Source organism: Simochromis diagramma, unplaced genomic scaffold (assembly GCF_900408965.1).
Source record: "Simochromis diagramma unplaced genomic scaffold, fSimDia1.1 OVJJ01000802.1, whole genome shotgun sequence".
NCBI lineage: Eukaryota > Metazoa > Chordata > Actinopteri > Cichliformes > Cichlidae > Simochromis > Simochromis diagramma.
The window spans coordinates 18,232,300-18,255,019 of record NW_024387492.1 but is presented as its reverse complement, the minus strand read 5'-3'; the positions used below and the strand labels follow the sequence as shown (position 1 = coordinate 18,255,019).

Genomic DNA, 22,720 nt, shown 5'->3' with positions numbered 1-22,720 from the left:
AAATATTGCTGTTGCATTTTGCTGTCTTTTTAAGTTTTGCATTGTGTTATTGTTTTGGCCATAAGTTTAACAGTTTTGAAAACAGTATGTAAGCACATGCAAAATGTCCTGTCCGTACAAAGATTTTTGGCAGTTGTTGTGTCTGAGTGAGAAAATAATTCATGAAATTTGAGAGATGTAGTCATTGAATGCATTTTGTGCCAAAACAATGATAACTGGTCCTCAGTTTAGCCCACATAGACTTCTGTTGTGCTCACTGTGTGAGGAGTTTTGCAAACGTGACCTAAGTATTGAGAAATGTGTCCTAGCGTCTGTAAAAAACTGTAAGCAAAAGTGGGTGAATGTGGCATGTTGTATAGAGCAGTTTGAGCAATCTGGGAAAGTAGAAAAGCGCTATATAAAAATCAGTCCATTCACTGTCTGAACAGAGTTTCGGCATGTTACTTTTGCACTGTTTTGCATGTTCTGGCACATGTTGTTATTGCATGGCTTGATTAAGGTACACATTATGCTGACATCTGGGGCCAGAGCTGAAACCGTTCTGGGCCAGCACAGGGCCAGCATTGTGTCTACAACTGGCCCGTGGCTGCACATCGCCTACAGATGGCCCACATACTGCAATGAATGACGGCCCTTTGGTGACCCAGATCAGGTTTGCCAGAGGTAATCCACACATGGGCCAGCACAGGACCACCAGTGTGTCTGAAACCGGCCTTGTGCTGGCCCATGTGTGGGCCACCTCTGGCAAACCAGGTCTGGGCCACCAAAGGGCTGTCATTCTTTGCGGTATGTGGGCCATGTGTAAGCACATTGTGTGGGCCAGATCCGTGCCATACCAATTTTGCTGTGTGTGTGTGTGTGTGTGTGTGTGTGTGTGGACGTGTATTACTTATTGTTGTGGGGACACAAATTTGTTTACACACTCCCATTGTGAGGTCTCGCCTACTTTATGGGGACAAATTGCAAGGTAAATCATTTAATTTTAGGGTGAAGGCTTGAGACAGGGTTAGGGTAAGGTTCAGGCAGGGACTTGTGATGGGTAGAGTCAGGATAAGTCTCCAGGAAATGAATGTAAGTTAATGTAATGTCCCCAAAAGTGATGGAAACACAACGTGTGTGTGTGTGTGCGCGCGCGTGCACGCGTGCACGGGGTTAGGGTCAAATGTTGGATGTATTTTGGTGTTTTATTGTTCTGTGAAATGTTTGCATTGTTTATTTGTTGTTTATTTATTTGTTCATCCTTGTTGTACTAATACAACTTATTATAGAATAACTTGGCATCTACACACAGTCAGCTGGAGCTGACTGTGTGTAGATGTTAACTTCTTCGCCCCCCAAAAGGAGCGTGAAACATGACTTGAACAAAAAGCGAGCTGTTTATCGTGGCTGATAACAAGAGTACACAAACAAAGAAAAGGCGAATAGAACCTAAATTGGAAAAACAAAATTATGAGAACTGTGACATTAGACATCATCATTCAGAGCAGGTGCATGCACGGAACTATGAGGAAACAACATGGAACATGAGCAAGACCTGAGCGTGACTTGACATGGTGGAAGGAACACAGACGACCTAGCAACCACTGAATGAAAACACACAGACTCAATACACACAGGAGGTGATCAGTGGGAGTGGAAACTAATGGGGAAACAGCTGACACAAATTAACACAAGGACTTCACAGGGGAAGAGCAAAACTAAACACACTGAACAAAGAAACACATGACACAGGCTTGACAACATGAAACCCGCAGACAAGAAATACATGACGCTAACACAGCCGACCTACGTGAAACATAAACTAGACAAAACTCAAAGCAAACAAATAATAATAATCTATAACTCAACATTATCTCAATATATAACATAAGAACTCAACACATAACCTAAAAACGCTGGGTCACAGACCCAGCCCGTGACAAAAGCCAGCAAATGGCCTATGGCTCTCTTCTTCTCTGACCTCTGGGGAATTTATGAGCTCAGTTTGTATTTACAGCTCATACTGATTAAAGTTAATTTTGTAAAATATGGTCTTTTTATTCTTTGATTAGACTTGATTCATCACAGCTGGTTTCAAAACACCAAGATGGCAAAAAAAACCCTCAATTTCAAAGCTTCATCTTCTCCAACCAGTGGGTGACACCACGGTGTAGATATTCTTTTTTCTACCGTCCTGTGCTATGAGCACAAGATTTTATCTGACACTGATGTGAGAGGTGACAGTGTCAAGACAGTTAGGCAACTTAAAGTGATACAACTGCAGTATTGCATTTTGTCTATGATGACTAATTTATTCCTTTTGTTCTATTCAATAATGCATCAAAAATAAGCTTTTATGAAATCAGTGATTAGTGATAAATAAAAACAGCTGTATTTATAACTCTATTTGCGTAATGCAGACATGCTTAGATCTAAAATGGGTAGCTATATATCAGAAATGATTCGTAATATGACTTGATATTCTGAACAAAGCATTTGCTTTCACACCAGAGAGTTCACACATGCAAACACACATACACAACATGTGTTTATATGAGAACAGGAGTACAAACGCACACACATACAACCATTCCTCTCCATCTCAGTGGGATTCCACAAGCTGCCAGTTCTTGACAGCAAGATAAATAATAATCCTCTGATGGATGCTGCTGTGAAGTGAAAGCTCAAGGAAGATTTAATAAAATCCAATAGAATCTAATTGAAGTGGCATGAGAGTGTGAGTGTGTGTGTGCATGTGTGCAAGTATGTCAGCAAAAATGCATGTCTCTGCATGTGTTTGTAGTGGGACTTCCTTTGTAGATCAAGGTTTGTAATTTGAATCCAGATTTTAAAAACTTGAGATTATACAAATTGATTCAATGAGCACATTACCTGACAGGTTGTCATCGTCAGGTATTCGTTATATCTTTCTCTCCATGTTTGTAATAATCTCCATAATAATAACTTATGTTCATGGGACAAACTGATGCTATCTTCTGTTCGTGCTTCTCTGTTGTTGTGCTTTGATTCTATACTGGATTGAATTAAATTTAGAATTTTAGATGACACGTGGCAAGAGTGTTAAGAGAAAGATTTTTATTGGTTTCAAATAAAAGTCTCTGATATTCTGAATCAAGAAAGCAATATTTCAAGTATCCTTATGTATTTAAACCTTGTCCCAATATCCCTCTTCCTACCTCACTGCATTTTGAAGAGCAACTTTAAAATATAGAAATTTCTCTGTTATGTTTAAAACTTTGTACATTTCTGTAAAACTAATACATGCAAACTCACAGTAAGAAGTTAACAAGTCATTTTCTCAGAATATGTGTGCATCAGCAAAACCACACAAAAAATGGCCAAATATTTCATTAACCTTGGTCAAACCAGGGAGCATAGTCAAAGAAAATCCCCAATAAAAGTTTAGTGTGAAATGAAAAAACATTTGTGTTATTTGTGAAATTTCAGTCTTCATGTTATGAAAAACTAACCATGTCCTGCTTTAGTTTTTACTCCACTGAAGTATAAATATTCTTAACTAACTTGAATGGCTAAGTGAGTACTGGCATTAAAATATTGAATTATTCCGTACATATTTCAATATATTAAAGTTTAAAAAGTAGGCTGAATGATCCCTCTCTGCTACTCCGTCTTTGGTCATTTAAAAAAAAGTTTCACATGATACGAAGTGTAAATTCAAGGTATTGGGGAAAAATGTAAAGTGGGGCATTTCAATGTAGATTATTAACTTTATATTATTTGACAGTTAGGAGTCATGTAAGGGAAATCTCCTGTGTTGATCTAAAAAAGTAAAGAACACTACTGACATTTACAATAAGCTGCCTTGTTTTAAAACTTACACCAGACATCAGATACACCTTGCTAGTGCTGGGTTGGACCCTTGTTGTATGGATTCAACAAAGTGCTCAGCTGGTGCTGCTTTGTTGGGTGCACATCCATGACGTGAATCTCTTATTCCACCACATCCCAAATGTTCTATTCTATTCTATTGGATTGTGACCTGGTGACTGTGGAAGCCATTCGAGTGCAGTGAACTCATTGTCATGTTCAAGAAACCAGTTTAAAATGATTTGATATGGTGCATCATCCTGCTTGAAGCAGCCATCAGAAGATGGGCACTCTGTTGTCATGAAGGAGTTGGTCAGCAACAATAGTCAGGTAGGATTTTGTGTCTGTACATAATAATATACAAACTTTTAGGCAAACAAATTGATTTAATTTGAAATGAATTGTGGGTGGAGGCCGTTTGAGTACAGTGTACTCCTTGTGACAAGTAGATCGGCATTTCCTGAAACACTCAGACCAAAGTCAGCACTAAGTTCAAAGACACTTAAATCACATTTCTTTCCAAATCTGATGCTTGGTTTCCACGTCACCAGGTCATCTTGACCATTTGTGTTAATGAGCAGTTGAGCAGGTGTTCCTAAGGAAGTGGCCGATGAATGTATACATATATATCTCTCTAAATAAAATTATATTTTATTGTTCTTCTCTGTTCACAGTCACAGTAGTCTAACCTGGTGAACATTAAAAATAGAAATGATATTCTAAACTGACTAGCTTAAGAACTTATTATTTTTTAAAAATATAATAACTAATAAATAATTATCTGCTCAAAGCGTTTTTACAATGAGAATGCAAGATTAACGATGATACATGACAAAATAAAACGAGCTGTGCAAATAATCCATACCTAGTGCAGTTTAATATCATGAATAGAAAAGCTGATATCGTAATTAAATCCACAATCCACAAAACAGAGAAGCTTAAACTTCCTCCCTCTCTTCCCAAATTCCGAGTGCTCTCTGGGGCTAAAATAACTTTCATAATTATGAGTGAAGTGATCATTGACTTTGCCACTATCAGCAGAGGCTGTGAGGAGGGCAGTGCAGAACAGCTTGTGAATGTAATGTCAGCTGGTTTATGATGCACACAGTGCAGGAAAGTGAAGCCAAAGCTGATTTTAGGGTTTTACAGCTGCGATGTTTTTCTTTTTTTGTGTGTATATTTTTGGTCTCACAGCCTAGCTGTATAGAAATAAAAATTTAATCCTGCAAATGTTACTCTAAGGTTGATGTTTTGGTCGGACCATCAGCTACATAGAAAAGATAGATGTAGCTTCCACATCTGAAATGTGAAGCAGGTGCAGTAGTGCTTTAATCCTGCATTTCTTCTCATAGCCACCAAGGAGTGACTCCTTTGGAAAGAGAAGTCAGACTGTCTAGAACAGTGTTTCCCAACAAATAATGTGCCCTGGAAGATTACCTGGTTCCACCTGATTAGTAGTCTAATGGATCACCGTGAGTAACGGGGAGAACAATTACATTCTCTTCCACAAGAGGGCAGTACAACTACCTGCTCTAATAGAATATGTTGCCAACTGCCAGTAAAACAGAAGAAGATGAAGAAGAAATTACATAATAGTCATGCTGTGAGATGAGCCCGTAATAGCAATAGATAAATATTGGAAAAGAAAAAGCAGTCCAAATTCCGACCCAGATGAAGGCCCTAGCGTGAGTAGTGGTCAGAAGAAAGCAAAAAAGTATACTGGAGACAAACCTAGCCAATTCTGCTATACCTGGTGTGCGGGGGAAAATGATCAATATGCTTTTTGTGACATTTTTGTTTGGTGGTTTGCTGTGTGCTTTTTCTGATGTGAAATATGTGCCGTGGCTCCAAAAGCTTGGGAAACACTGGTCTAGAACTCTTAGGCTCTTGATTATATTCTGTTATATAAACACACCCAGGAAATATGGTCACCTAGGAACTGTGGGTCCCCCATATGGCTCTGCCCACTGTGGCCTCATATGGGGGACAGGTAACTGGAGACACCACAGCTGAGTAATCTTTCCTGTTCTGTGTCTGATGTCAAAATTCATGTCACTGGAACAGAAGCAGATCCAACAGACTTCAAAACGCAGAAAGTACAATTAGCACTTTGCAGGCATTTACACACGCACACGTTGCAGCCCTGAACCTTTCTGGACATTACTCCTTTGAGGTCCATGCTAGGATAGATATGGATTAGAATTGGCCATTAGATAGTTTTTAACGTCCCGGCTCTTCAGCATAAAGTCTGTGTGATGTCCAGTTCTGCCAATCTATGAGTTGTGCAGGTGACAGTATGGCGACTTCACACAGAGCAAATGCGTGTCATATGTACTGACTCCTGCCCACGCAGTTATTTGCAATATTGAAAATGCCTCTAATACATTCGTTCTCCTGCTACTGAGAAAAGGCCTTAATGCAAAAACCACAGGAAAACACTAAAATCTAAAGCTGTCAGTCCAACATAAACTACAGAAGTGGGAAAACTAAGTGGAGGCCATGTATTGAGAGACAGATTACACTGAGGAGTGCCCGGGGGTGCTATCTACTCATAGCAGGTGCACCCCAGCAATCTTCACCATAAACAGAATGGTACAATTTTGACTTGTCATTGCACGTCTCTCTGTGTGTGCACTTACCCAAGTACTATAAAGCATGAGTGCCTGACCCAGAGGTTTAACGACTCTGTGATAGGCCCCCAGGCAGATATTCGTTTGGTCCTTTACCGCCAGCATCACACATTGTGTCTTACACAAAGACACACACACACACACACACACACACACACTGTAAGTGCAAAACTAATTGCATATAGAAAAAAATCAGTAATATCAGTATCAGCAATATTATTCCAGCTTTTTCCAGCCTTGCTGAAGTAACATAAAGAGGACTGTAATGTCTGTAAGCAAGGAGCAAGAAACGGAAACCTGGGTCCTCAGAAACTGACTGGACAGGTGACAAGCCCATCTATAGAAGTCCTCATTCAACAATAGCTTCCAGTGCACCAGCTTCCAGATATATCACATATATATTACTGTATAAGTGCATTTTCCAGCCTATAAGTATGGTATTTATTTATCGTATTTAAAGGGCTGCATACTCATTCTCTTCTGTCTCTCCTCTTCTGAGTACCATTTTTTTACTTTGAGTTTTGCTTCTTTGCTGTTGCCTGACTAACAACTGCTATAAGAAACTTGCAAAAAAAACCCAAAAACCCAACCAACCAAACAAAGGGAGTAAGTAATATATATTTACCAGCATGCCCTTCTCCATCAAAAGGTTTCAGAATAGGTACCTATTTTTGTAGTGGAAAATAAAATTACATGCATTTGCTAAAATATATTTCACAAGGAAAATATATACTGCATAAAAAGTCACGCTTTGATTTAAGGTTTTTGGACTATTTGAGTGGATGATAAGATTCAGAATAAAGGCTGCATTTAATAACATCATTCGTGGTTTTCATTTACCTGAACTAGCTGAGCATTTCCTCCATGTTACAAATACAGGAAACAAAGCAGCACTTAGCAGAGCTCACACCTCCGCCATGGCTGTGCAGCCGTCAACATAAGCTGTCAATGTCTGCCAGAACTACGGGATGGCTTTTCAGCAAATGTAAATATCAGTTCTTCCAGTCACTATCACCAGCTTGTTTCACAACAGGAGGTTCACATTCTGTCATCACTGCAGCTTAAATGGAATGTGAGATCAGACACTTTTAATCATCAGCCAACCAGCACATATCCGTACCAATTAGTTCTACTTTCTTTTTTCAGTCAGCTAAAGTATGTGCAAGAACAATCCTTTGTAAAACTACACCAAGTTCTGGAAGAAAAACATTTAATTTAAATAATTAATGTCCATGATCATTCTGTGTTGTCAGCAGAGGGCTGTGGATTATGCACAATGCCTGATAAACATGTCTCATATAGTTTTATGAAGACAATATTTGATATCTCATTTGGCAGAATGAAACTGGATAGTAGGCCTACTTTCCTGGGTGTATATAAAGTAATAGTTAATATTTTGGTCAACAGCCCCTTTAAAGTTCAGCTATGAGGTGAAATCATAAACTTCCACAGTTCTGTCTACTGCAAGCAAAAAGCAATCAAGATAGTCTCATTGGACAGTGTTAGAGCTGTCTGGATGATCTCTGACCACTTGAACATGCGATTTCTTTGCCTCAAACTGAAATAGAGCCAGCTAGCTGGCTAATAGATCATCACTGATGACAAAGGGCAGGTATCAGTCTGTGACCCAGTGACCAAACAGCAGATTTCAGCTGTGTCTGAGCCTGAAGTTCAGACACATGCCAGTAGCATTCATGTTGTCTTCCTTTCAACACTCAGACTATCTAAGCACAATGTCCTGATGCATTTAATGAAGAACATTTGGGGCAGAGGCTAGCCGATATAATATTTTAAGGCCAATACTGATATTTAATGATTTAAAATTCTGATATTTTGGCCAAGATTTGTTTCTTTCAGGCACATAAAACAAACAGATCTTTGAGATACTTGCTATGTGTAGTCATTTCTAAGTTCTTACTAAGATAATATGATAATACCATTTAAAAATAATCTTCTTTTATGGATAAGCAGTCATGGAGTACTCATTTTCATTCTGCACAACTGACCTGACATCGGCTGGTTGCTGTATTCCAAATACACTGCCAGCAGGGAAGTTGCAAACTGTCTTCGGCTGAATAAAGTATGCAACATGAACACTTGAACAGCTGCAGAGTGTTTCTCCTATATCTTCTTTACTTCTTTGTTAATCTTGTTAGTCGTTAGAAATGCCAATAAACAGGCAAATACCTTACTGTATATCCATCATACTCTAATTTGGGGCAAACAATGTGCCATTGTGTGCCTGCTCACAACACATAAAAAATACAGATTTCCTGGAAACACCAACACAATTGTTACTATTCATAACACCGGAATAAAATCTAAGGTGAAGCGCCCTTAGTTTGACAGTGAAGCAATACAGTGCAAATGCCATGGGCAATTCCAGGGAATAATTCAAAGAAGCAGGAGCGCAGTGCTTCCAAGAAAACAACCTTGCATGGAATAGTATCCAAAGTTGAATATGAGGTAAAGTTTGTGCTTTTTTTTTGGTGTATTTGCAGAACTTTCTGATTGAACCTACAATATTTTAAATATGGATGATTTGTATGACATTGCTTGTAAAATACAAATGTAAACATGGCAATTTGTGATTCTGGCTAAACTTTAAAGGTATTGCTAGCAGAATTTATCTTACCCTGCAGTTAATCAAACATGACATTCCTCTCCCTTTATATTTAGATGAACTTGAACATTTATTCTACCTTATTTCTTTGCTCCAAAAGCAAATATCAAATGAATAAAAGACTAATGCTAAAACATTTTATTTTTCAGCTTTCTGATCCACTTCTGCATAATAGTACAAATGTCTTCCCACCAGGAGTAAGGTGATGGAGATACATTTCATCAGTAGCACCATATAATCCCTCTCTGAGGGGTTCATGACTCTTACGCACACCAGCTTTCATCTGGCTTGTGAGGCTATTGCCAGGAGAAGAGAGGCAATAGATGGCAAGTCTTGTTTTGTTCTGGTCAGCTGATATTTGACAGAAAATTCCAATGTTTAAGTTATAAACTATGTTTTTCAGCTATCTCTAATTTAGAAATAGTAGAATTTCTGTGTGAAATAACCAGCTAACAACTGAACTAACTAATAAAGTTGAAACAGAGGTGCAGACACTCTTGTGTTCTTTGGGATCAATTAGGTGAGGGTAATCTACAAGTAGACAATTCAATTCAATTCAATTTTATTTATATAGCGCCAAATCACAACAAAAGTCGCCTCAAGGCGCTTCATAGATACAGAGACAAGGCTGCAACGAGTGATATTTTTCAAAACTGATTAACGTGTACATTTTGTGACTGTTGCCTTCTACTAGCATTTGAATGAACAGTCAGAAAAATGTTTTTGCACTGTTGCACCAGTTTAAATCTAAACACACATGAAAAGTACATTTTCGACACAGGCCTTCCTACACACACCCTCTCAGGTCCGCAGCAGCAGGATCACACTGTGATGTGGAAGAATGGGACTTGCAACGTGATGCGGAGAGAGGAGGCAAGGAGACATGATAGACGGGAGGTGCTGCTAATGCATTCCTGTGATCTGTGGCCTGAAAACAGACAAGTGGCATGACACAGAAAGAAGGACAGTCAGGCAGGAAAGTAGAGATCCTAATATACAGAAAGGATTAAAGAGATGGAAAGCAATCAGTGTAAAAACAAAAAAGAAAAAGAGAGAGCACTAGGCAAGGGTGACGCTTTGTCAGAGGTAGAGCTAGTTGTCAGATGGGCTAATGCTGCCTCGGTTCAAGTCCCTCTTAAAGACGTCAGATCACACAGGCAGATTGCCCGTGGAGGATTTGAGGCAGGCACCCACCGGGGGAGCTGCGAAATTGCATTTGCTGCCTGCTACAAGATCCTGATAAGAGCAGATTTGTTCTAAGAACGCAATGACAGGGCAAGGTTATCACAAAGCTCCCTGCCCTCCCTACTGGAGAGGAGAGGAGAGGCTTCATAACACTCAAGAAATCCTTAGAAGAAAGGAGAAAAGCTCACAAATTAGGGTGGAAACAAGCTGATGCTTGTCTAGTATCCTCTCTCAAAACAGTAAGATGTCCAACAGAGTTGCAAACTAGGAACCAGTGGTTGCAGAAGTATCTTGTTCACACTGTAAATTAGGTTTTTTTTTTCCCCTTTTAATTATGCTGCAGCTGTGGCCATCATATGGTCGACAAACCACCCAGAAGTGTGAATCAGAGCTGTACAGCAGTTAGGCCAGCTCAATTAGGAACATCACAGTAGCCTCTCAGTATCTCACTGGCCAGGAATCTAACAGTTTTATATCATATCAAAGCATAATTTTCTTTGGACAGGTTTGAACTTTTGGTTGTACGACTTTAATTTTTAAAGATTCTAACAGAATATGGATCAAAGCCGTGGATGTACCACAACAGCAAGCTAACTTTTTCTATACTATGTTATTTACCACTTACTGGTACTTAAATCTAATGAAAATCCAAAATGGTTCGCTGCTTAGAACGAGCTAGAGTGACAGGGACTAAAGCAAACAGGACAGCGTATGACCAAATTGTGTTCGGGTCAGTAAATGTAGAGACTTCTTCCTGCTGGAAGTTTTCATTGTATCATTGCAGAGTGACTGCATCTGAAGTCAAGTCAAGCTGATAATAGGCAAAGGTGACAGAGCGCTGGGGAAGGTGGGGACGTGGGAATGAGAGAGAAATGTGGGAAGCCAGATAGGTGTTAAAACTGCTCTCAAAACACCGCAGTGAAGAGCAGAAAGAGCCGAGTGTATTTCTGTGTGTTCTGTAAAGTTGGAAAATTGAAGTCCAATTACTCACAAGAATAGTAAGTAGAACTGTGAGGGCAGAAGATTTTATTAATGATCTTCTCAGTTTCAGTTTTTTATTTCACAGTCAGGGAATAACGGTGGAGTTTCGGAACATTTTAAAAGTGAGTTCTCCTCACAGGTCATGATATTTTGAAGTAGTTTACTGAAAAATATCACATTACTTTAGGGGAGCCTTACCATCATCTATTAAGGCATGTGTGTTTGTCCAGAACTGTATTTTATTTAAAATTTCAAGGGTGAAATGTGGTTTGTTTAAGGGTCATATTACCCTGTAGGCTGGCCAAACCAAGGCATATACTGCACTTTATAATATACCAAGTTATAACATAATTTTTATGACATATATTTCAGGTACTACTTATTGGCTACTTCATTAGGTATAACTATTCAACTCTTTGTTATCTCAAATACCTTGTTGACACTAATAAAGGTTTGTCTTATCTTTTCAGTCAAAAACATGGAACTGAGTCCAAAGTTCATGTGGCTTAAAAAAAAACTGGTCAATAGAAACCTGGAAAAACACTAATTGGTCTGATGAGTCTTGATTTCTACGGCCACATTTGGATGAGGTGGTCAGAATTTGGTAAAAACAAACTGAAAACATCAAATCCTACTTGATTATGGGAGATTCACATCATGGATGTGCACTCAACAAATCTATGCCAATTTTGTGATGCTGAGGAATGTTTCCAGCAGCGTGCTGAATCTACAGTATTCTCATTTCTTTATGCAATTACTCAGTTTCCCTTGTTCATTCATGTCTATGTAATAGAATTTATATGGCCCAATTTCTGTATTAATACCAATAATCATTAAATTGCATCACAGGTCTATCGAAACCCTCCTGCAACATGGACACAGGCAGAGTGTTTGGATGCAAGGATAAGGTTCTGTGACATGTCATGTGAAAACACCCTATGATGGGCACCGACTTTCCAAGTGACATCAGTCCACCATCCCTCCAACTGTAAGCTCAGAGTCCATGCACCTCATGACAGATGGATTAAGATTTTGACAGCTTTAAGCCATCTAAGCTTACAGTTCAGGGCATTCTTCTCCGAACCTTTACTTTGCAGCTCTGTCTTTCTCTGTCCCTTTCCCTGAAACAGTGTTTGTTCTCTTACAAACTATGACAAGCATGTGGTAACAAATCAGCTGTCAGACAGACAAGTTTTTTTTTTAAATAACCAAACTAACCTGGCGTGCCCGGCTTTCTCAAACAACCATTTTAATATGTAAGTTTCTATGTGAGAATGGATTTGTCTAAAATAACAATAACAGTAACAGAAAATGATCTCAGCTGTGATTGCTACTGTTACAACAGTTTGAAATGTTACTATATCTCTTTTAACTAGTACCAGTACTGCAAGAATGATAAAATATTCTTTCCATATGAGTTGCATGGCACTGTATATGTGCTCTACTTCCATTTATTATGCCAACAATGCTGCTTTTATGCAGTCATGGCTTCAGGTGTTCTTTTGGGCTATTTAATGACCGTTAACTAAGTAGAGACACAAAGAGCACATGACCTGAAGTTACGGCATGGAATTAATGGAGGTTTTCAAGCATATGCCAGACAGTAAAGTCTGCACATTCAACTTGGCAAGGCCTAACCAATGGTGAAATGTTAATAAATGAGAATAGTTGAGTAAGTATAAGTTTTATACAAAAATATTTCACAGTGTGTGACTATAGGGTAGTCTAGGACTATGCATTTATGTTCAGCCCTCCCTTTACCACAGCAGACTGGTCACACGCCAAGCATGCCACTCTGCCAGACTTGTGCTTCTTGAATTTCATCTACTTGGGGCAGCAACTCATTCCCAACCTGGAGTGGGGTCTCTGCCCTTTTTTAATTAGAATCTTGGAAGTACTAATTTTGATCCCAGGGTTGCTAAAGCAGCTTGCCCTATATGCGATTTGCCAACTGGGTGCATGTAGGGATATCAGCAGATATCTTGGCCCAGAACTGATTTTGACTTGGCTTGAGGTTGTGGCTTCGCTGAAATATCTGTGTGCTGTCCCACTCTACTGTTTACATGTTTACATGTGCTTGTATATTTGGTAAGGAGTTACTAGTTAACATAGTCTTGATTAGATTTGTTACATAATCATTTAAAAAATATGTCCTTGTAAAATTGTTATTGTAAAACAAAAAAAAAGAAATGAAAGATGCCAATAAAATTCCCTCATAATCACTGCTAAGGAACCTTTGGCTGCCAGTGATTTTAGATGCAGTATATCTACTGTATATTTAGCCCACACAAATGGATTAAGTAAAACTCTTCTTGGCCTCCAGAAAGTAGCATCTTTCGAAGTTTACTTGGCATTAGAGGTGGGTGGATTGATCCAGATATCGTTAGTATCGATACCAACGCTGGTATTAGTATGGGATCGATACCATCATGGTAGGATTGATACTTTGTTTCTATTCTCTAAGTTCAGCACGTAGCCTACTGAATTGTGTTAAATAAATTATTTTTTAGGAAATGAAAAAAGCGGTCTCCAAACTTTTTTGCGCCACGGACCGGTTGATGCCCGACAATATTTTCACGGACCGGCCTTTAAGGTGTCGCCGATAAATACAACAAAATAAAACCAGTACCGAAAAAAAGAAGATTTATTCATAACACAAGTGAAAAGACCCAGGAAAACCGAGTTAATGATAAAAACGATAACAAAATAACGCTGAAAACCGGTAAAAACCCTGAAAACCATACATTTCACACCTGAGCCTCAACTCTCGCGGCCCGGTACCAAACGACTCACTGACCGGTACCGGTCCGAGGCCCGGGGTTGGGGACCACTGCTATAGCAGATTTAAACAACAGAAGTTGACCTAAAGTGCTTTAGAAACAGGCACATTTACATTCCAGGTCTCAAAAAAAACCCAGTTTCAAAATACATTAAAGCTGAAAGCTGCATTTTGCTGTGTTAACTAGTTATTGTGGAAATTACAAATCACAGTGGTCATTAAAATCAGAATGGCAGATTCATGATGATTCATTTCATGAATCCTTACACACCGCTCTTCAATACATAAGCTGCCTTTATAAGTAAAAAGTATCAGTATCAGTATTGGTATCAGCAATACTGGCCCTGTATCTATTTGGTATTGGATCGATACCAAAGTTTGCAGTATCACACACAACTACTTGGCATTGTGCAGGCTGGATGCACTAAAAACATCCTGATTATTTGAAAGCAAACTCATAGAAGTGCCTGTAAATGTGGAAAAAATGTCTGAATATGGGAAAACTTCTTCTTTCTGCTGCTCCTTTTCAGGGGTCCCCACAGCGGATCATCTGCCACCATCCTACCTATTCCTGGCATCCTCCTCTGTCACACCAACCCTCTGCATGTCCTCCTTCACTACATGAACCTCTACTGTGATCTTCCTGTTTTCCTTCTGCATGGCAGCTCCAACATCTCTTTATTGTACATGTCAAAATCATCTCGGTCTTTCCTTTCAGACTTTTGCCTCCAAACTGCTCCACAAAAGCTGTCCCTCTGATGTATTTATTAATAATCTTGTTCATTCTGGTCACTCCCACCACCTTCAGTGCTGTCACATTTGCGACCTGTCTTTTTGTTAGTGCCACCATCTTTAAACTGTACGTCATAGTAGGTCTCACTACCGTCTCATAAGACTTCCTTCCCACTCTTTTTGCTCTTCCTCTGTCACAAATCACATAGATGCTATAACTAAATTAAGAAGTGCTGCTGTCTCTAAATTCACTGGAAGCTGTCTGTGAAAGAGAGAGAACAGATGACGTAAACAAGAAGAGAAATGAATTTTCCAAATCAAAAATACTGCTATGCGATGCACTGTCCTGTGTATTTGTGTGCATGTGTGTGTTTGTGTGTACGTGGGATGTTAGCCTGTGGCTATGCTTAAGTTTCTGTGCATGTTTTAGTGTTCATGCATATGCCTGCAAATGCAGTTTGGATTCTGTGTGTGTGTCTGTGTGTGTGCACGCGCACATGCGTGGCTGTGGTAAATGTTCACACTGGGGTGATTTAGTAGCTGCAGGGGAAAATTAAATCATTTCTCAAGGCCTCTCCAGTCAAGTTTGTCACACAGAAACATAACGCTATCATTGCAACCTCATCTTCACACAGCTGGAGCAGATCAGTGAGGAAGTGACTGGTCTGGGATTAAACTGAACCAGTAAATGATTCAGGATAGGGCAGTATTGCATATTTTTTCGATCTTCCCATACTCCATTTAAATGTATTTTCTGCTGTGTTGTTGCTCACAACAATCTGAGCCCATTTCCCCATTTTGTACAGCCATCAAAGGTCTTCAAAGGCAGCACAAGAACTCCCAATTTTAGTTTCAAACTCTTTTATTGGGAGTGTTTTACCTGAAATTAAGACTGACATTTTGTCTGACATCATGATGAGTAAATAATTTGTCTTAACATTCATTACATAATAGCTCTATTCTGAAACAGCACTAAATTAACACTACAAAAGCCTTTTTATTTGCAGTGCTGTATTCCTGTTTAGTACCATTAAGTGGAGGAAAGCAAGGCGGTGTACTGACACTGGCTGGGGTTAGATAGATGGAGCCCTGCCATGCTATAAATCATACTCCTATTAACCCATGGGCAAGTGAATGTAAAAATCCTGTCAGCCTCAGGGGAGCTGAGAACACAAGGCTGTTTATACTCTGCCTTCAGTCTTTGCACATACACAGGCAATGCTCTGGATTCAAAGCCAAGTTATGGAAGACATTAGAGCATATTTTTGTGCATGTTTGCAGTCCCGTAAAAACCATGTAACTCTATAACTCAGTAGCTTGAAGAACCTACTTTAGCGTCAGTAACTTGATGTAATCATTTTCTGTATGAATTTGATCACTTTCTCATCTCCTTGTGGATCAATTCTTCTTCCACAAAGTTCTTTGATGTTTGTGAGAATTTGTTTATGTACAGCTCTCGTGAGGTCTCGCTACAAAATTTCAATCCGGTTAAGTTCAGGACTTTGACTGGGCCATTGCAACACCCAAGCCATTCTGTTGTAGACTTGATGCTGTACTTGTGATCATTGTCCTGCGTGGACTAATTGGGCCAAGCTTTAGCTGTGTGACAGATGCCCTCATAATTTACTCTAGAATACTTTGTTATACAGAGAAGTTCACGGTTGACCCAATGACTGCAAGATGCCCAGGTTATGTGTCTGCAAAACAAGCTCCATTACATCATCGCGTTTGACAGTCAGTATGACGTGTTTGTGTTGATATGTTTTCCATCAAAAGTGGTGCTGTGCATTAATAGGAGACTGTTCCAGAAGCCTTGTGGTTTGTTCAGAGGGAAACCTACACTGTGCTGCCATGTTTTTTTTTTCAGAGAGAAGAGACTTTTTCCTGGAAACATTTTTTTAAATTGTGCTGTGACAAACTTTAATATTAAACATGCTAACTGAAGCCTGTGGAGTCTGAAATGTATCACTTGGGTTTTACACTTTCACTGATCATTGTCAGACAGACTATGAGGTGAACTTCCTTGGATGTCCACTCTTGGAAAGACTGGCAACTGTCTTTCCCTCAGGTGAACTGTAGAGTGATGCACTTAAAGGTTGTATAAGCTTTCCCAGATTAATGAGCAGGATCAATTGCTCCTATGTGATCATTGCTGGTTTCTTTCCTCCGTGCCATTGTATTAACACACACATTTTATAGCGATGCTCACACTTGCTGGTAATAAGTTAATGAAGTGCATTTGATCAGTAGGGCCTGCTGGGTACGTACCCTTTTAATCTCACTAAAAGCAATAAAGGTGCACTTAGTTTTTCACACGAATGAGTCCTTTAAAAAAAGTTTCATTTGTATATTTGAATGGGTGCAGACTATTTCTGACAAAAATGTGATCAGTTTCTTTAAAAGACACACCCATCAAATTTCATGCAAGTTTTTGTCTTTTTCTTTATGGTGATTTTTAGTTTGTTAGTCCATTAGTTGTTTTATTATATGCTGTGGTGGTTTTAAACACTAACTTTAAAGTGCCACTGAATCAGAGGCAGATGTTACAGATTACATGTAGTTTGAAGAGCTTGGAAAGAAAAGCAACTGGACTTCTTTGAGTTTCTTATAAGTATATGAATTAGTGTAGGGATGAGTTGCCGTCCCAAGGGGAGCAGTTCAAGTATCTCACGATCTTGTTCATGAATGAGGAGAGAGTGGAACACAAGACCGACAGTTGGATTGGGGCAGTGTCCATAGTGATGTGGATGCTGTATGGTCACAAGCTCTGGGTAGTGACCAGAAAGATGAGGTCACGAATAAAAGAGGCAGAAACCAGTTTCCTTTGAAAAGTGGTTGGACCCTCCCTTAACGATAGGGTGACAAGCTCAGTTATTCGAAATGGACTCGTAGCAGAGACGCTGCTCCTCCCCATCAAAAGGAACCAGTTAAACTGTCTTAAGAATGTCGTGATGCCCACTTGGATGAGCTGGAAGAGGTGGCTGCTCTCATGACCCAAACCCGGATAAATGTCGAAGATAGACGGATGGATTGTTAATTGCTGTAGCTTTAAAAAAATAGTTAAACTACATGAAAGCTTCATAAAAATACAAACTTCCATCAGGACGTGACTTATATCAAGCTTCTGCTTGATATGTCTTCTACTGTTTTTGTTGCACGCACAGATCTCCCTTCCATGCATGCGTCAGTGATCACCTGTTGAATGACTGAGGCATGTTGGAAGTGTTTAATAACCATCTCCCGACAGTGTTTAAAACAATATAGTAACATTGTAATGTAAAGTAAGGTGTGTGCACACAATTATATGTACTGCTACTATATTAAATGATAAAACCAGGTTTGTCTGTCTGAGGAATGAGCTTTGCTTACTTCTTTAATTCCTCTTACACACACACACACACACACACACACACACACACACACACACACACACACACACACCTTTCTACCTGCCAATATATCACAGCCCCTAGGTAGGAAGATTGATGGCATTAAATTGCTTCTATCCAGGTTTTTTTTTTTTATCAGGATTTACAGGCGTCGCCTTACCCTGCGCTTTCCAGCACCACTCCCTTCCATAAATCATGCTTTTTCACCTTACAACCACTCTCCACACACATGCACACACAGGTGCACCACACATACACCTCTGCGCATGCAGGCACAAATGTACACACACATAGACTTTGGGATATGGCTGTAACAAGATGGATGACCTCCCTGTCGCCTGCTGCCACACACACACAAACACAGCAGCTCAGATCGAGCTACACATGTACATTTTGACTCCGTAATGGAAAATGTCAATCTCTGTCGATGGCAGGCCCTGGAAATGCAGTGATTCCTTCCCTTCCACCCATCGCTCTCATTACAGGAAAATGTCACCTCATTTCCCAAGTACACGTCGCCTGATTAATTTCTGAAAAGAGGAAAGAGAGAGAAACAGATGGTGAGATTGAGAGGCATGGCATCTGCCCAGTGTGTTTCTTTGGGCATATACGCTTGTGTGGCATAAAGTGGATGAGCATGTGAGTGCGTATGTTTCCTTGGTTCTCACAAGATGGCTGTATCCAGGGTGTGGAAGTTCAGCCCCACAATTGACAAGAGGCAAACAAAGGTAGGCCAGACATCCTTCCATCCTGTCATCCTCCAGAACTCCCAGGGGAATCCCGAGGTCTTCCTCCACCAGATGAGTTTTATAATCCCTCCATTATATTCTGAGTCTGCCTATGGTCCCAACTCTCAGTAGGATCTACTTGGAAAACAGGAGGCTGCCTTTTTTAATGTGTGGCTTTCTTTTTCACAAAAGATCTAAATAAAAGGTGTGCAGGAAAAAGAAACAAGTCTAATTAAAAAATTTGGACGCTCATACGTTGAAGATCATTTTGAGGTGCACCTCTAAACCATTTTCTGTTGGACAGCTACTTTCAGATCACTCTGCTGAAGTCAATTTACACCTTTTTGCCTCTATATTGAATGCTGGATCGCCTGAAGTGTGTTGATATGATAATCCTTTAACTAGATTTTGATTGTCCGGAAGTTTTGGGGAGGCAAATCTGAGGAATGGGCTCATGGCGAGCAAAGACTGAATTGGTGTTTTGAAAAAAAAAAAAAGGCACATGGTGGTATGGCAGAATACCACACTACAATTTAGTTTCTTTCTCTGTTGGCAGCCTCAATCATGCTAATGTCAAAAGAAATCCTAACCACACTCCAGGTCTTGTTTCTCTCTTGGTGCTGTCTTGGAAACTGTGGATTCTTCTGTGCTTGCCTGTAGCTCCCATCAGCAGCACAGCAATAGCTTCTCAACAAATTTGGGTCAGTTCCATACAGAAGTTGATGTTTCTCCTTTATCTTTGCCAAGTCTGTGGTAAAATCACAAAATGCAATGCTAGTAGTAAGAACTGGAATTGCATAGAGGACTTCAAAATCAGCTGCTCTCCTGAAGGCTGCTTCCTCAATTTTTTTAAAGGACACACAGCAAACCATGCCAAGATGTGCTAAGTTTTCAGCTGATAACTCTTTGGGAATCACCTTGTAGGTGCAAAAATGCTGTTTTATGCTTCTCAAATGAATCTATTGCTTGCATAGATTTAAAACACAAAAACAAAAATACAAAAAAAAAAACATACAGAAAAAAATTCTTCTAAAATAATTGGGTACAAGGACTGGACTGAAACTAAGAGAAAAAGCATCCAGTGTCCAAATAAAAACTGTAAAGGACATTTAGACAGCCTCACAAACTATTACCCAAGATTACTTTTTAAAAGTGTAAAAGAAAGTCCAGCTCCTTGAAAACAAAATATCAAGAAATGACAGGTGCCTCAAGACTTTAGTTTCTCCCATATTGTTAGTGATCGATAAAATAAAATCTATTCTTTGATGTATTGGAAGCGTTTCTGATTCTGACAGGAGATATCATCAAAAAAGTTTGAAAATTATTTTCTCTACAGTAGTAAAAGTGAAATTGGTATTTTCCTTTTCCATCTGCCTCACGGTAGGATAGGACAAATTTACCCAAAAATTGCAAGAATTTTATTAGAAGGCAATTTTAGTGTAGCTGCAGGTAAAAAATGAGGTGTTAGAAGCAGGCAAGGAGAAAAAAATAATATGGCAGACAAATGAGGTAGAGGCAAACAGGAGAGGCAGCGACAAGTGTTTTACAGCTGCTAAATAATTAGAATCAGATACAACGGTGGCATTCTCCCACCTCGCCTGTCATAAACTGGATAATGCAAACAAATGACCCTCAAATTGAAAGCTGCGGGACAACAATAGAGAGTAGCCTGTCTCATCAGTTTGACACACACACACACACACACACACACACACACACACACACAGTTTACAGTCCAAATTATTCTGTGATGAGTCACATTTTTTTCGAAGTAAATATTGAGGAAATTCTACCATGTGCCATCTGTGTGTGTGTGTTTGTGTGTGTGTGTGTGTGCACGCGAGCACTCATAGCACAAAATTGAATATTGAATTACCATACCTTCAATCAAAAATAAAAGTTGCTGCTGCTTTGTTCTGAATACCAATATTTCATCAGATTTTCCATGTAGCTGTTATTGTAAGCAAGACTGAATATTGCCTTCACAATCATTACCAGCTTAATGCTGCTTGCCTGATGTTAATGAACATTATTTGTAGCTTCAATTGACCATATCAGAAAGTAAAAGAATTTCACATCTACCAGAAGTAAGTATGAATGTGTAAAAAGCGACGGGAGTAATTGCCTGCTCGCTATCGTGCTGAAAATCTGAGATTTGTTTCCTATTCAGCTGTCCAGGGACCACAGATGAAAAATTGAACTGAGGTAAAATACAAATGAAAATAAATGGACCAAACGTGTAAGGAAGGGAGGGGAGTCAGCTCACCAAACCCTAACTAAAGTCTTGTATCTAATGTAATATGAACACTTCTGCAAACCTCTAAAGCCCTGTAGAAGTGTAGGAGTGGAGTTTTTGTGTTTTTTCAAAAAATCACAGACTATTTCTAACTAACTGCATCATTATCAATATCAAAAAGGAAAAAAACTTATTAAACATGTTGCAGAATGGAAAAGCACACAAAGACGACGGAGAGCTAAAGTGCTTCTAACCTTGTCAAACAATCTGACTCATCTCACGGTCCAAAACATCGAAATATATGCTTAGCTGAATAAGTGACGTTTGGCAAGTAGGAACATCATGAGATCAGGTGTAGTGGTGCAGCACTGAAATAATGAAACTTTGAAAGTCTTATAATTTGTTGTGTGAAGCAACCACCAGCTGACCTGTGCTACTATTCCTTTATTCACACCTCTGACTGAATTAAAGAAGATATAAGCAGATAGTGACACAATATTAAGTATTGATTTAATATCAATACTTTATACTGCCAGTGCAGGCTCTGGTAGACTCAGGAGTATATTATTGTAGGGTCTACCTTACAATATAAAGTGCCTTGAGGTGACTGTTGTTGTGATTAGGTGCAATATAAATAAAATTGAATTGAATTAAACTGTAACAAACTACGTAGTACTTCTTTCTCTATTAGTTTGTTCTCATTGGTTGTTTTTTAAGAAAATTGAATTTTGCAACGAAAGTTGCAACAGAATTTAGGGATTTGCTTGAAGATGAGCAGGAGTGCACATCGAGAAGAAGTGGAACAGTGAGGGTATGCTGTAATTTGCTCATATAGGGCTCCGATGGACCAATTATGAAAGGAAACATGCTTTGTGTGAAAGCAATAAACCACTCTGTAAGAGTAAGTCATCTCAGACTGACTGCTCTCCCAGAAGATCGCGGATGAAAGAAAGCCGAGAAGAACTTTATTCATTCTGATGCGTTTCAGTTGGGCTGACAGTGTCACTTTCCTTTGTTCTGTCTTTCCTCTGTGGCCTTTCTTTTGCTCTCTATCTGCTCAGTGGTGCAGGAGGTGTACAGTGAAATTGAAACACTGGCAAAAAAGAAAAAAAGTGGGAGGGGTGGGGGGGAGGTGAAGATGAATTTCCTGTGTGTGAGTGTGCGTCAGGAGTGAAAAGTTTGGCTTATTTGCCACCCCTCTTTTACTTTTCTTTTTGTGACAGATGGGGAATGTTAGCTGCAATATAGAGCTGAATCTTTGCCTTATATATAGGAAATATGCCAAGACAGAGTTGTTATGTTAAGGGACCTATAGAGGAGCAAGGCCCATACTACTTTGATTTAAGATATTTTCAACAGTTTATCTTCTTGAAACCTTTTCTACCTTGACCGGTGTCTTTTGATGCACAGGCAGGATATTATTATTTGCTATATCACTTTCACCCATGGCTTTCCGTTAGTTCAATCACTACTTCAGCTACGCAGTGAATATGTTTCAAGGAAAGACAAACAAGATTGACAAATAATAAGAGGTTTGTTAGGATTTTCTATTTTTTTCTCTTTTATAGACAAATTCCTAATAACAAAACCAACAAGGTTCCTAACTGAA

At 39.3% G+C, this 22,720-nt stretch overlaps 1 long non-coding RNA gene across 1 annotated transcript; it reads right to left on the bottom strand.

The window, feature by feature from the left end:
• Window positions 1-506: 506 nt before the first annotated feature.
• On the bottom strand, window positions 507-20,605 carry LOC120725281. Its single transcript, XR_005694073.1, has 3 exons — window positions 20,593-20,605; window positions 7,514-7,518; window positions 507-702 (listed from the first exon to the last, which is right to left on the bottom strand). It is a non-coding gene; the product is annotated as an uncharacterized LOC120725281 (long non-coding RNA).
• Window positions 20,606-22,720: the final 2,115 nt, after the last annotated feature.